We start from the raw sequence: 15,196 nt of genomic DNA, 5'->3' as shown, positions 1-15,196 counted from the left end.
AGACCTGCCGTGTGAACAAGGCTAAAGAATCATTATTTTGCATGGTGGCAGGTTAGGAAACTTGATAACGGTTAAGCGTGAGTGGATTGAAAATGCAGGCACACATCCGTTTCCATACGCTAATCTTCATAGTGCCCACTCCTAATACGTTTTTATATCTTTCATATCTCTCTTGCCGAGGTGAAATATCATATTACATTCTTATCTAACATTGAGGGACTGACTGAGTAGTGGGGTTGAATTGCAGGGGATGGGCACAAGCATCAACTTCGGCAAGTTGGTCGTTTTATAGGAATATAAAAAATTACAGTTAGTCCCCCCCCAAAAAAATTCATATCCTGTCATTTGCAGGCATCGGGTGGATTATGTTTCCACGCATACCTTGTTTACAATGCTGTTGACAGAAATAATTCCCTTCCCACCACTGAGGTGGCAGTTAGGAATGAATCCCTCTCCATTTGTCTGCACATATTGTAGTTTTCCAATGCGCTCTGCGGTAGAAGCGTTCAAGGTAAGGCCAATCAGGGAGCCCACCATGCTACGCTAGCCAATTAGCCATCCCCCTGAATACATGGCAGGCAGGGTTGGAGAGTAACTGATTACTTCTTGGATTACCTTAAATTCAGAAAGGATTTTTATGAATTTATGACACCTTTGTTTCCACAATGATAGGGGAGAGTGGGGTAAATTGAGCCAAAGGGTTAATTGAGCCACCCTTTGTTTCCTGAAAACCATACACAAAATAATTAATCATGATACCAAATATTTAGGAAGAGGTCATGATTTCATGGTGTCTGAAGGAAGAAACCACATGTAAAAAGTGGTAAGCAAGTTAGGTCCAAAAAACTGTACCAAAGAAATGCTATAGGTTTCACGATGCTTGTATCTAAACTAAAGTACTGTAGATAGTTTTTTACATAAGTTGGGGTCTCTATAAGCTACAATATGCGGTCCTAAACCTAGCATGAAAGTGCATCCTTGTAGCTGTGTGGTCTAATATAGTCAAAGTCTGCCTTGAGGTAAGTTGAGCCAATGCCCAGGTAAGTTGAGTCATTGGCCACCACATCCCATACAAATTCTGATTTCATTTTGTCATTTCTTATGCATATTATGCATAGTATTTATACAATGTGTCATGCATATGAACTCATTTGTATTGTTAGAGAAGACATCATCATGCCAAGTGTATACAAAAGTACAACAAGCAGGGACCCCTTATTAAGGGGAAGGGAATAAGTCCATTTGATCAGCAACAAGGGATGAACAAATAAACTGAATTACAAAGAAGAGGTACATTGACAAAAAAGAAAACAAACATGTACCTATGCAAAAGAGAGGCTATGATAGAGTAGCAGACGCACACAAGCAGACGCACACCTACGAATTTGCACATCGAAACAATATCCCTGTCCCGGACAACTGGTCAAGAAATGGAAGGGTAAGTGACATTGATCAGAGAGATCTACAGATAACTGCCAAAATAATAGAAACACTTCCGTAAATGAAGGATACAAAGTACATTGAAAGCAGGTGCTTTCACACGGGTGTGGTTCCTGAGTTAATCAAGCTATTAACATCCCATCATGCTTCGGGTCATGTATAAAATGCTGGGCAGGCCATTATTGTGGATACCATGGCTATTCCCCCACAGGATGACAATGCCCCCATTCACACGGCATGGGTGGTCACTGAATGGTTTGATGAGAATGAAAAGGATGTAAACCATGGCCGTCTCAGTCACCAGATCTCAACCCAATTGAACACAATTGATTTTGGTGGTGCGCCTTTTCCACCACCATCATCATCAAAACACCAAATGCTTGAATTTCTCATGAAAGAATGGTATCACGTAACTCCAATAGTTCCAGACACTTGTATAATCTTTGCCAAGATGCATCGAAGCTGTTCTGGCTCGTGGTAGCACTTTACGTTGGTGTTTCCTTTATTTTGGTTACCTGTATTTCTTTTATTTTTATTTTTTATTTTTATAAATTTTATCCCCTTTTCTCCCCAATTTTCGTGGTATCCAATCGCTAGTAATTACTATCTTGTCTCATCGCTACAACTCCCGTACGGGCTCGGGAGAGACGAAGGTCGAAAGCCATGCGTCCTCCGAAGCACAACCCAACCAAGCCGCACTGCTTCTTAACACAGCGCGCCTCCAACCCGGAAGCCAGCCGCACCAATGTGTCAGAGGAAACACCGTGCACCCGCCCCCCTCGGTTAGCGAGCACTGCGCCCGGCCCGCCACAGGAGTCGCTGGAGCGCGATGAGACAAGGATAACCCGGACGACGCTAAGCCAATTGTGCGTCGCCCCACGGACCTCCCGGTCGCGGCCGGCTGCGACAGAGCCTGGGCGCGAACCCCGACTCTGGTGGCGCAGCTAGCGCTGCAGTGCTCTAGACCACTGCGCCACCCGGGAGGCCCTCGGTTACCTGTATTTCTTATTACGTTAATTAAACTTTGACCTACCGTCACAGGACACCATCAACCACTTACCCCAAGGTGGCTCAACTTACCGTGTCTCAAAGCTCAACTTACCCTATTCCTTTGTTTAAAAAACTGCTATGTTTACATTAATTCTGATTATTTCCAGGGATACACAACATCCTGAAATATATGTAGATATCTTTGTTAGAAAGAATACTATATTTCCCTTGACGTAGTGATGCTGAATGTAAAAAATAATTGCTCAACATACCCCCACTCTCCCCTATTCAATTCAGCATTGGAAAAAAAGATGCAAGTTTAAGTTTGTTCCACAAGTTAAGACACCACTGTGATCACACACATAATGCATTTGATGGATCCTTTTTGTCTTCTTCTAATCCCTCTTAAGGGGAAAGTAATCAGATCACGTTACTGAGTTTGGGTAATCCAAAAGTTATGTTACTGATTACAATGTTGAACAGGTAACTAGTAACTGTAATGGATTACATTTAGAAAGTAACCTACTGTACCCAACCCTGATGGCGGCTACCTTTTCACCATATCTGACACAGGGAGGGATGCCTTCATGCGGAATCTCTGCATTACACATTGACCATAGACACACAGATAGACATTTGCTCACAAGCGTACACACACACACACACACACACACGTACATGTAGGCTTAAACACAAACAGTACACAACACACCCACAATAATAATTATTATTATTATTATTCGTTTATCAGTTACTTTAAACAAAAATACATTTTACAAAGCAAATTTAGGGATCTGGCAGTTCTTGGGTGATCGTCTTCCACAGCTTTATAGGCTTTGGAAAGGTAGTATTTTGAGCAGAGGGAGTACAGATACAAACATCTGGCAACTAGGCCACGGAGGTCTTCATCGGGCATCTCGTCATCTTTGATGTTCACAGCTCCTCCTCCATAGGTAGGTTGGATTGTCCACTGCTGAAATGTAGCACCCAACTGGGTGATGTTTCAACGACTATAAAAACAAGTCAAAAACACATTTTCACATGTGAAATAGCTGTTTTCACATGTTGAGCTTAAATCTCACAAGTGGAACCGTATTAAATTTAGACTTCACATGTTAACACAACCTTTTCACATATGAGAAGAATAACATGTTTCCACCTCACATGTCAATTGCAGTTTCACATATAAAATGTGCATTTTCACATGCTAAAAACTTTCACATGTGAAAATCTCCCTTTCACATATGGAATTGCAAAATCACATAAATCAACCACGTCAACAAAAAAAATAATCTAATTTGCAGGTTCATATGTGAAAAACTTTCACATTTGATTGTTTTTCACTTGAACTTGCAATTCCACAAGTGAAAGTGAAAATGAAATTTGCAGTTTCACATGTAAGAAAACTCCACATTTACTTCAATGTTTGTAAAACAGTGAATGTAAACAAACACGGTATAGCCTAAAAACATGATTAAAACTATCATTATGATATCATGGATGGTCAGTCCTTGCATCCATATTGTAGTCTATGGGTTTGAGAGTGGTTGCATTTCTCCAGCCCCATCCCTCAGCTTTTTCTCAAAACTGTGGCAGGGAAAACACATTGTTAATGTTTCAATTAAGGATTGCTGCTTTAAACAACTTTAATAGAGTAATAGTGTTGTTACTGTAAACTGTGTAACTTAAGAACACTTTCCTAATATTAAATTGCACCCGCGCCCTCAGAACAGCCTCAATTTCGTTGGGACATTGCTGGCCCACGTTGACTCCAATGCTTCCAATAGTTGTGTTAAGTTGGCTGAATGTCCTTTGGGTGGTGGACCATTCTTCATGCACAAAATAAACTGTTGAGCGTGAAAAACCCAGCAGCGTTGCAGTTCTTGACACAAACCGGTGCGCTTGGCACCTACTACCATACCCTGTTCAAAGGCACTGAAATCTTTTGTCTTGCCCATTCACCCTCTGAATGGCACACATACACAAACCATGTCTCAATTGTCTCGTCCTCTTCATCTACACTGTTAGAAGTGGATTTAACTGGTGACATCAATAAGGGATCATAGCTTTCACCTTGATCAGACTATGTCATGGAAAGAGCAGGAGTACATCATGTTTTGTACACTCAGTGGTGCAATCCTCTAGTGAGTGAGTTACTTTTGTACTATTAATTAAACACAAGCAAAACTTCTGAAGTCGAGAACAAAATGCTGAGTATTGCAAGCAAACCCAGAAGTATTGATAGCAAAACAAAATATTGCAAGTAAATAATTTTTAAATGCAAGAGCAAATTTAATTGTAAATGGATGCAAAAATGTTATTTCGTGATACATTTTTTATGATAATGTATTTTTCAAAAACTCCATCTTTTTGGTTATGTTATCATGGCCTTTGCCTTCGCTGCCTTTTTTCTAGTTGCAATTTTTGGCACATTGATTCCAGCAACATCGAACGCTGCATCCCATTGCTGGTTACTAAAGCTAACAGCGTTGATCCTGGTCGGTCCCTGGATGGAAGACCAGATGTAGCTGAAAGTTATTATAATTTTTTTCACTTGTGGGGTTTGTTTTTTCCACGAGGGAAAGACACCTGAAAAATTGACATGTGAAGCTTCACGTTTCCCACAAACCACCTGTTTGACTCGTTAAACTTTCCCATGTGAATGTATTTCTTTTTTACCTAAATAAAAAAGCTCACACCTTGTGGTTTTTTTTACATGATTTTTTCATGTTGTTTTTGTGTAAGGGTAGGACCACCACACCTCAGCAGTAGTCCAGAAAATCCCCCTATGAGGCGAGCCTCTACATCCTTACACACCACAGTCCACTTCCCTCTAGGAACCAGAGCAGTTGCCCAAAAAGCCGATGCTGTTTATCGTGAGTTCTTGCATCATAGAAATCGAATTAGCTAGCCAAGCCAAAACAAAACTAACAAAATTTTACTTATTATTCACAGCCGTTCCCACACATATTCACAATTCCCTAGCTAGGGCCTAGATTCAATTTACACGTATCGTCTTTCCCCTGAATTTCCCCTCACACTTTTATGGAAGCAATTTTTTTTTTACAACAGTTAATGAGAAATAAGATGCCATAGGGTGTCTAATCAATGATTTTGTCCCCACGGCGGATTCTCAAAGGCCATGAAAACACGGAAAGTGTCTCTCTACTCTATACTGCATCACGTACATTATGCCAGGATCGCTATACGAGTGTACTCCTTTTTGCTCTTACGCCAATATATCACAATCATTATTTATCTCGCACGACTTCGTGGGCTACTGTGCACCTGTTTGAGTCCACTGGTAAAACATTACTGTACATTTCCATGTCCTCTGTGAGAAAAAGACAGACATTACACAAAACAATGAATGCATCCGCTGGGTTAACACACCAGGAACACAATGTATTTTCAAATCTGGTAAATCCACAGGGTTTCGATAAAGAAAGTTCTCCCTTGAAATCCAGCTTAAGATGTGCCTTGCTCCTGAGTCCTCTCTTATGGGAAGGGAAGATATCAGGGCTAAGGCAGAGTAGAGGAGAAAAGCAAAGGAGTATTCGCAGGATCTACGACCAAGGTCACTCGCGCGTCACCTCTGTAGCTTACGAGTGTGCCGGTGGTTGCTAGTTGCGTCGGTCCCCACGTTTACAAGCGTTCTCTCATACTAATCAGAGCAGCCGGGCCCATTCAGCTTAGCACCCTGACAGCGGCATAAATGTGTATTGAGTGGCTGCAGGGGAGAGGCCATAGGGGAACAGTTGTTTCCATTCGGGTTAAATTGCCCATTGGCCAAACTTAATGAGGTGGCTAGTGTAGAAGTGGATGGGGGCCGTGGACTAGTAACTCATGTGTTGCAGAAACACGCAACCCTGTATGTACAGTATGTGATAAAGCCCATTCACTTCCATAATGAAAGATTTTCTGTAGTGTGTTTGTCTTTTTTTTAATTTAAACTTTATTTAACCAGGAAGGGCTCATTGAGATTTAAAATCTCTTTTTCAAGAGCGTCTTGGCCAAGATAGGCAGCACCAAGTCATTACAAAAATTACAGACAACATGAAAAACTACAAGTAAACTAGTAAAAACCATTGAATTCACAAGAGTATAACAAAATCAAAAACAGCAAATTAAAAACATTGACAGGTCAGGGAATCCGCCTCAAAATCCTTCATCAGTGATTTAAAAACACCAATCGGGACAAGTTCTTCCAGTTTAAAAGTATTTTGTAAGGTGTTCCAAGACGATGGCGCAGAGTACATAAAAGCCCTTTTACCAAATTCAGTTCGGACAATTGGAACAGTTAGCAGGATAAAGTCCAGCGAACGAAGAGAGTACCCACCACATTTCTGAACAATGTCCATGAGAATACACAATTTCTTAGTGTTTGCAATACAAATATACTTTAATGCAAACCCAATTGTAGTTTGTGGGTTGATATTGCTTATAATTTGGGGTAGAAAACATTAACAGCCCTTGTGATCCACTGAGATGTAAACAAACTACTTCATATTAAATTGAAGCAGAGCAGCAGAGTCAACAATGCCCTTGCTTACCTCCCAGCCCTGCCTGCTACAGTTCTGTAATGTGCAGACAGCCAGCCTAACCTGTATATTTTGGAACTGTGAAACAAAAACCGTGAGCAAAAGATTTGAGAGCTGCTTAAAGAAATGCTTACAGTGGCTATATAAACACAGCCTGACTTGTATAGTTCTTATAAATGACTGGAATTGCAAATGCATGGTTAAGTGACTATGGGGGAGAATGCAGTTGAAATCCCAATAAGGGTTTAAACCTAATCTGTCACGTTCTGACCATAGTTCTTTTGTGTTTTCTTTGTTTTAGTGTTGGTCAGGACGTGAGCTGAGTGGGCATTCTATGTTGTGTGTCTAGTTTTCCGTTTTTATGTTTGGCCTGATATGGTTCTCAATCAGAGGCAGGTGTTAGTCATTGTCTCTGATTGGGAACCATATTTAGGTAGCCTGTTTTGTGTTGGGTTTGGTGGGTGGTTGTCTTATGTCTTTGTGTTCTATGCACCAGATAGGACTGTTTCGGTTTTGCCACATTTGTTATTTTGTATTTTGTAGTGTTCACGGTTTTGTCGTTATTAAACATGATGAACACTAACTACGCTGCGTCTTGGTCCGATCCCTGCTACACCTCCTCTTCAGACGAAGAAATCTGCCGTTACAGAACCTGTCATGTTCTGACCTTTATTTTCCTTTGTTTTGTCTTTAGTTAGTTTGGTCAGGGCGTGAGTTGGGGTGGGCAGTCTATGTTATGTGTTTCTATGTTTAGGTTTGTCAATTGGCCTGACATGGTTCTCAATCAGAGACAGGTGTTTTGCATTGTCTCTGATTGGGAACCATATTTAGGTTGCCTGTTTTCACTGTTGGTTTGTGGGTGTTTGTTTCCTGTGTCTGTGTTCATGCCACACGGGACTGTTTCGGTTAGGTTACTTTGTTATTTTGTATTTTTTGTCGTGTTCAGTGGATTATATTAAAACATGGACACTTACCACTCTGCGTCTTGGTCCGATCCCTGCTACATCAGACGAAGAGGAGGAAATCAGCCATTACAGAAACACCGACCAACCAAGGACCAAGCAGAGTGGTAAAGGACAGCAGCAGCAGCGGCAGAAGACACAGGATTCATGGACTTGGGAGGAGATTCTGGACGGCAAAGGACCCTGGACTCAGCCAGGGGAATATCGCCGTCCCAGGGCAGAGTTGGAGGCAGCGAAGGCAGAGAGGCGCTGGTATGAGGAGGCAGCACGGCGACGAGGTTGGAAGCCCGAGAGTCAGCCCCAAAAATTTGGGGGGGGCACACGGGGAGTGTGGCTAAGCCAGGTAGGAGACCTGAGCCAACTCCCCGCGCTTACCGTGGAGAGAGAGGGCGTCGTACTGGTCAGGCACCGTGTTATGCGGTGGAGCGCACGGTGTCCCCAGTACGCGTGCTTAGCCCGGTGCGATACATTCCAGCTCCTCGTATCGGCCGGGCTAGGTTGGGCATCGAGCCAGGTGCCATGAAGCCGGCTCAACGCATCTGGTCTCCAGTGCGTCTCCTCGGGCCGGCGTACATGGCACCAGCCTTACGCATGGTGTCCCCGGTTCGCCAGCACAGCCCAGTGCGGGCTATTCCACCTCGCCGCACTGGCCGGGCTACGGGGAGCATTCAACCAGGTAAGGTTGGGCACGCTCGGTGCTCAAGAGCTCCTGTACTCCTTCATGTGTTCAGTGGATTATATTAAAACATGGACACTTACCACTCTGCGTCTTGGTCCGATCCCTGCTACACCTCCTCTTCAGACGAAGAGGAGGAAATCTGCCGTTACATAATCATAGAGCATCTTTTACAGAGAGAGAGTGACAGAGTGAAAGGTGAGAGTATTGGAGTGTGGGTCCCTCTCCCTCAAGTCTCCAGTGTTACTCTAGCCTAGGTTATGGGAAATTACCCATGAACGAAACAACTGCTGACACAAGGAGAATTCTTCTTCCCTGCCTCCACGCACGGGGCCACTGGATTGTGAAACGCTGTGACACTGCCCCGCTCTCCCCGGTCCCTCAGAGCTTAGTAAACATTAGCTGACGCAAGGAATCCTCATAGCCCTGGGGATCACAGGAGGTTGGTGGGCTCGTGGTAATGGCTAGAGTGGAATGGTATCAAATACATTAAACACATGATTTTGGTGCCATTCCCCTGCCGAGGATAGCTTTCCTCCTGGCTCAATAAGCAGTGCTGCTGCCGTCTACCTGGTGAGGCTAGATTTGTTATTTTTTTTATTTCTCCTTTATTTAACCAGGTAGGCTAGTTGAGAACAAGTTCTCCTTTAGAACTGTGACCTGGCCAAGGTAAAGCAAAGCAGTGCGACATAAACAACAACACAGAGTTACACATGGAATAAACAAACATACAGTCAATAATACAATAGAGAAAGTCTATATACAGTGTGCAAATGGCGTGAGGAGGTAAGGCAATAAATAGGCCATAGTAGCGAAATTATTACAGTATGGCAAATTAAACACTTGGGTGATAGATGTGCAGAAGATGAGTGTGCAAGTAGCGGTACTAGGGTGCAAAGGTGAAAAATAAATAACAACATGGCGATGAGGTAGTTGGATGGGCTTTTTACAGATTGGCTATGTACAGGTGCAGTGATCTGTGAGCTGCTCTGACAGCTGGTGCTTAAAGCTAGTGAGGGAGATATGAGTCTCCAGCTTCAGTGATTTTTGCAGTTCGTTCCAGTCATTGGCAGCAGAGAACTGTAAGGAAAGGCGGCCGAAGGAGGAATTGGCTTTGGGGGTGACCAGTGAAATATACCTGCTGGAGCGCGTGCTGCGTGTGGGTGCTGCTATGGTGTCCAGTGAGCTGAGATAAGGCGTGGCTTTACCTAGCAACGACTTATAGATGACCTGGAGCCAGTGGGTTTGGTGACGGATATGAAGCGAGGGCCAGCCAACGAGAGCATACAAGTCTCAGTAATAGGTAGTATATGGGGCTTTGGTGACAGACTGCATCCAATTTGTTGAGTTGAGTGTTGGAGGCTATTTTGTAAATGACATCGCTGAAGTCAAGGATCGGTAGGATAGTCAGTTTTACGAGGGTATGTTTGGCAGCATGAGTGAAGGATGCTTTGTTTCGAAATAGGAAGCCGATTCTAGATTTAATTTTGGATTGGAGATGCTTAATGTGAGTCTGGAAGGAGAGATTACAGTCCAACCAAACACCTAGGTATTTGTAGTAGTCCACATATTCTAAGTCAGAACCGTCCAGAGTAGTGATGCTGGACGGGTAGGTAGGTGTGGGCAGCAATCGGTTGAAGAGCATGCATTTAGTTTTGCTTGCGTTTAAGAGCAGTTGGAGGCCACGGAAGGAGAGTTGTATGGCATTGAAGCTCATCCGGAGGTTGGTTAACACAGTGTCCAAAGAAGGACCAGAAGTATAGAGAATGGTGTCGTCTGCGTAGAGGTGGATCAGAGAATCACCAGCACCAAGAGCGACATCATTGATGTATACAGAGAAAAGAGTCGGCCCGAGGATTGAACCCTGTGGCACCCCCATAGAGACTGCCAGAGGTCCGGACAACAGGCCCTCCGATTTGACACACTGACCTCTGTCAGAGAAGTAGTTGGTGAACCAGGCGAGGCAGTCATTTGAGAAGCCAATGCTGTTGAGTCTGCCGATAAGAATGTGGTGATTGACATAGTCGAAAGCCTTGGCCAGGTCGATGAATACATCTGCACAGTATTGTCTCTTATCGATGGTGGTTATGATGTCGTTTAGGACCTTGAGCGTGGCTGAGGTGCACCCATGACCAGCTCTGAAAAAAGATTGCATAGCGGAGAAGGTACGGTGGGATTCGAAATGGTCAGTGATCCGTTTGTTAACTTGGCTTTCGAAGACCTTAGAAAGGCAGTGTAGGATAGATATAGGTCTGTAGCAGTTTGGGTCTAGAGTGTCTCCCCCTTTGAAGAGGGGGATGACCGCGGCAGCTTTCCAATCTTTGGGGATCTCAGACGATACGAAAGAGAGTTTGAATAAACTAGTAATAGGGGTTGCAACAATTTCGGCAGATAATTTTAGGAAGAAAGGGTCCAGATTGTCTAGCCCTGCAGATTTGTAGGGGTCCAGATTTTGCAGCTCTTTCAGGAAATCAGCTATCTGGATTTAGGTGAAGGAGAAATGGGAGAGGCTTGGGCAAGTTGCAGTGAGGGGTGCAGGGCTGCTGACCAGGGTAGGGGTAGCCAGGTGGAAAGCTTGGCCAGCCGTAGAAAAATGCTTGTTGAAATTCTCAATTATCACGGTTTATATCGGTGGTGACAGTGTTTCCTAGCTTAAGTGCAATGGGCAGCTGGGAGGAGGTGCTCTTATTCTCCATGGACTTTACAGTGTACCGGAACTTTTTGAAGTTTGTGCTACAGAATGCAAATTTCTGTTTGAAAAAGCTAGCCTTTGCTTTCCTAACTGCCTGTGTATATTTGTTCCTAACTTCCCTGAAAAGTTGCATATCGCGAGGCTATTCGATGCTAATGCAGTACACCACAGGATGTTTTTGTGCTGGTCAGGGGCACACAGGTCTAGAGTGAACCACGGGCTATATCTGTTCCTGGTTCTAGATTTTTTGAATTGGCCATGCTTATTTAAGATGGTGAGGAAAGCACTTTTAAAGAATAACCAGTTATCCTATACTGACGGAATGAGGTCAATATCATTCCAGGATTCCCATGCCCATGTTTACGGATTTGGGGTTGTACCTGGTGGGTTCATTGATCATTTGTGTGAGATTGAGAGCATCAAGCTTAGATTGTAGGACTGCCGGGGTGTTAAGCATGTCCCAGTTTAGGTCACCTAACAGCACGAGCTCTGAAGATAGATGGGGGCAATCAATTCGCATGTAGTGTCCAGGGCACAGCTGGGGCAGAAGGTGGTCTATAGCAAGCGGCAAGCTCAAATTTTTGGGTACAGACCTGGATAGTAAGACAGAACTCTGCAGGCTATCCCTGCAGTAGATTGCAACTCCGGCCCCCTTTGGCAGTTCTGTCTTGTCGGAAAATGTTATAGTTAGGGATGGAAATGTCAGGGTGTTTGGTGGTCTTCCTTAGCCAGGATTCAGACACGGCTAGGACATCGGGTTGGCAGAGTGTGCTAGGGCAGTGAATAAAACAAACTTAGGGAGGAGGCTTCTAATGTTAACATGCATGAAACCAAGGCTTTTACGGTTACAGAAGTCAACAAATGAGAGCGCCTGGGGAATGGGAGTGGAGCTAGGCACTGCAGGGCCTTGTTTAACCTCCACATCACCAAAGAAACAGAGTAGGATAAGGGTACGGCTAAATGCCAAAAGAACTGGCCGTCTAGTACGTTCAGAACAGAGAGTAAAAGGATCAGATTTCTGGGCACGGTAGAATAGATTCAAAGCATAATGTACAGACAAAGGTACGGTAGGATGTGAATACAGTGGGGATAAACCTGTGCATAGAGTGACGATGAAAGAGATATTGTCTCTAGAAATATCATTTAAACCAGGTGATGTCACCGCATGTGTGGGAGGTGGAACTAAAGTGTTAACTAAGGCGTATTGAGCAGGGCTAGAAGCTCTACAGTGAAATAAGGCAATAATTACAAACCAAAACAGCAATGGACAAGGCATATTGATGTTAGGGAGAGGCATGCGTAGCCAAGTGATCATAGGAGTCCTGTAAGTGGATTCGGGCAGCTAGCGGGCCGGGGCTAACAAGCTAGTAGAAGGGCCTTTGAGGGACGTTGTGACGGAAGAAGGTCTGTTGTGGCCCCCTCGTGCTGCTAACAGTCTGATGTGCTCTAGACAGCTAGCAGACTAGCAGATGGACCTAGCAAGGCTAGCTCCAGGCTAATTGGTTATTGCTTCGGGACAGAGACGTTAGCCAGGAGTGGCCACTCGGATAGCAGCTAGCTAGCTGCGATGATCCAGGTGAGAAAAAAAAAAGGTTCAGAGCTTGCGGAGATATGGAGAAAAATAAGTCAGATTTGCTCTGGTTTGAGTCGCGCTGTGCAGACTGGCGAGAGTTGTCCGGGCTAAAAGTAGCCGATGACCGCTAGCAGTGGCTAGCTGACTAGCTTCTTGTTGGGGGGTTCCGGTTCAGAGAACGGATCAACAGGGTAAACCAGGCCAATTGGCAAAATAGGTATAGTGGCCAAAGAATTTGTCCGATGGGCCTCTTAAGCTAGCAGTCCGATGTGCTCTAGACAGCTAGCGGGCCACGGCTAGCGGGAGGGCACACAGGGGACATCGCGACGGAGGAGTAAGTTGAAAAACCCCCTCGGCCGGAATTACGTCGGCAGTCCAGTCGTGATGGGTCGGCGGGGGTCCAGGTATTGTAGCCCAATGAGTGGCTGATGGTCCTCTACGGCTAGCCGGGAAATGGGCCTAGCAGATGGGCCTAGCAATGGCTAACTGACTACTAGCTAGTAGACGAAGAGTTTATTTCCAAAATGCTATATCCACCAATTTTTCACAAAAAATCATTCCTTATGGATACGTTCATGTGTGTGTAATATATAACTGTTCTCAGATTTTTTTATTAATAGAGTTTAGATGTGTATTAAAATTAGTTTTTTTGCAAAACACGATATATCCACTGTTTAGCTGGAATGGAATGTACAAAAATTCAGGAGAGGACCAGACTTAAAACACTTTAACTAGTTGCCTTGAATGCAGCTCCCTAGCAACTCAACAAGCTGCTACTAATTGGCAATCAGCCTCCACACCTGTTTGCAACACTTTAACTAGTTGTCTTGATTGCATCTCCACAACAAGCATCAGCTGCAAGTTGTTGCTCATAAGCCTCCACGCCTGTCCTCACTCTCCTGAGCACCACTGCCGCCCTACTTTAACCTGTCCAAATGAACATTCCTCCTCTTTGTTCTGCAATGCATGTTGCGTTGCACGGCACTGTGTGCTACGAGCCTTATCAAGGTTCGTATCCCATCTTTTGTCGTTTAGGTTCTTCCAAGCTTCTCCTGTGGGGATTGTCACCACAGCCTGACAATGCTGTCTACTTGAGATTCCAAGCCTAACTCTACAAAATCAACCCCCTGGCCCCTAAAAAATATAATAAATAAAAAAACCTGGGTCCTTCATCTGCAGCCATCGGTCGCCTTCATTCGGTCCATCCTCATTCTCACATCCATTCCATTTCCTCAATAAATATTCTAAACCCATTTCAATGTCTAGTTCTTAAACTTGGGAATGGTATATTTGATTATGATATGTGGTTGTGTCAACTAGCTATCTTAATCTCAATGCACGAACTGTATCTTCTAAATGTTAAATGTAAATGTAATGTTTACATACAGATCTCATATTACTGTATTGATTCATTAACTTTTTTTATGTCACCAATGTATCATTTGTACATGCTTTATAAATGTAGTTACTTTGACTGTAAAACCTAGCAGTACTACTTATTTCTCTGGGGCAGATATACAGTACCAGTTTGGACATACCTAATCATTCCAGGGTTTTTATTTTTTACTTTTGTCTTCACTATTATTTTACAATGTAGAAATAAAACTATGAAATAACACATATGGAATCATGTAGTAACCCCAAAACTGTAAAACAAATGAAAATATATTTTATATGAGATTCTTCAAAGTAACGACCATTTGCCTTGACAGCTTTGCATTCTCTCAACCAGATTCATGAGGTAGTCACCTGGAATGCATTTCAATTAACAGGTGTGTCTTGTTAAAAGTTAATTTGTGAAATTTCTTTCCTTAATGCGTTTGAGCCAATCAGTTGTGTTGTGACAAGGTAGGGGTGGAATACAGAAGATGGTATTTTACCAAAAGGGCTAAGTCCATATTATGGTAAGAACAGCTCAAATAAGCAAAGAGAAACGACAGTGCATCATTACTATAAGACATGAAGGTCAGTCAATGCGGAAAATTTCAAGAATGCTTAAAGTTTCTTCGAGTACAGTCACAAAAACCATCAAGCGCTCTGGGCCTCCCGGGTGGCGGAAGGCACTGCATCGTGCTAGCTGTGCCATCAGAGATTCTGGGTTTGAGCCCAGGCGCTGTCGCAGCCAGCCCCGACCGGGAGGCCCATGGGGCGGCGCACAATTGGCCCAGCGTCATCTGGGTTAGGGAGGGTTTGGCCGGCAGGGATATCCTTGTCTCATCACGCACTAGCGACTCCTGTGGTGGGCCGGGCACAGTGTACGCTGACCAGGTCACCAGGTGTACGGTGTTTCCTCCGACACATTGGTGCGGCTGGCTTCCGGGT

This window comes from Salvelinus namaycush, chromosome 17 (assembly GCF_016432855.1).
Source record: "Salvelinus namaycush isolate Seneca chromosome 17, SaNama_1.0, whole genome shotgun sequence".
In the NCBI taxonomy this organism is placed as follows: domain Eukaryota; kingdom Metazoa; phylum Chordata; class Actinopteri; order Salmoniformes; family Salmonidae; genus Salvelinus; species Salvelinus namaycush.
This window is presented reverse-complemented; position numbering follows the sequence as displayed.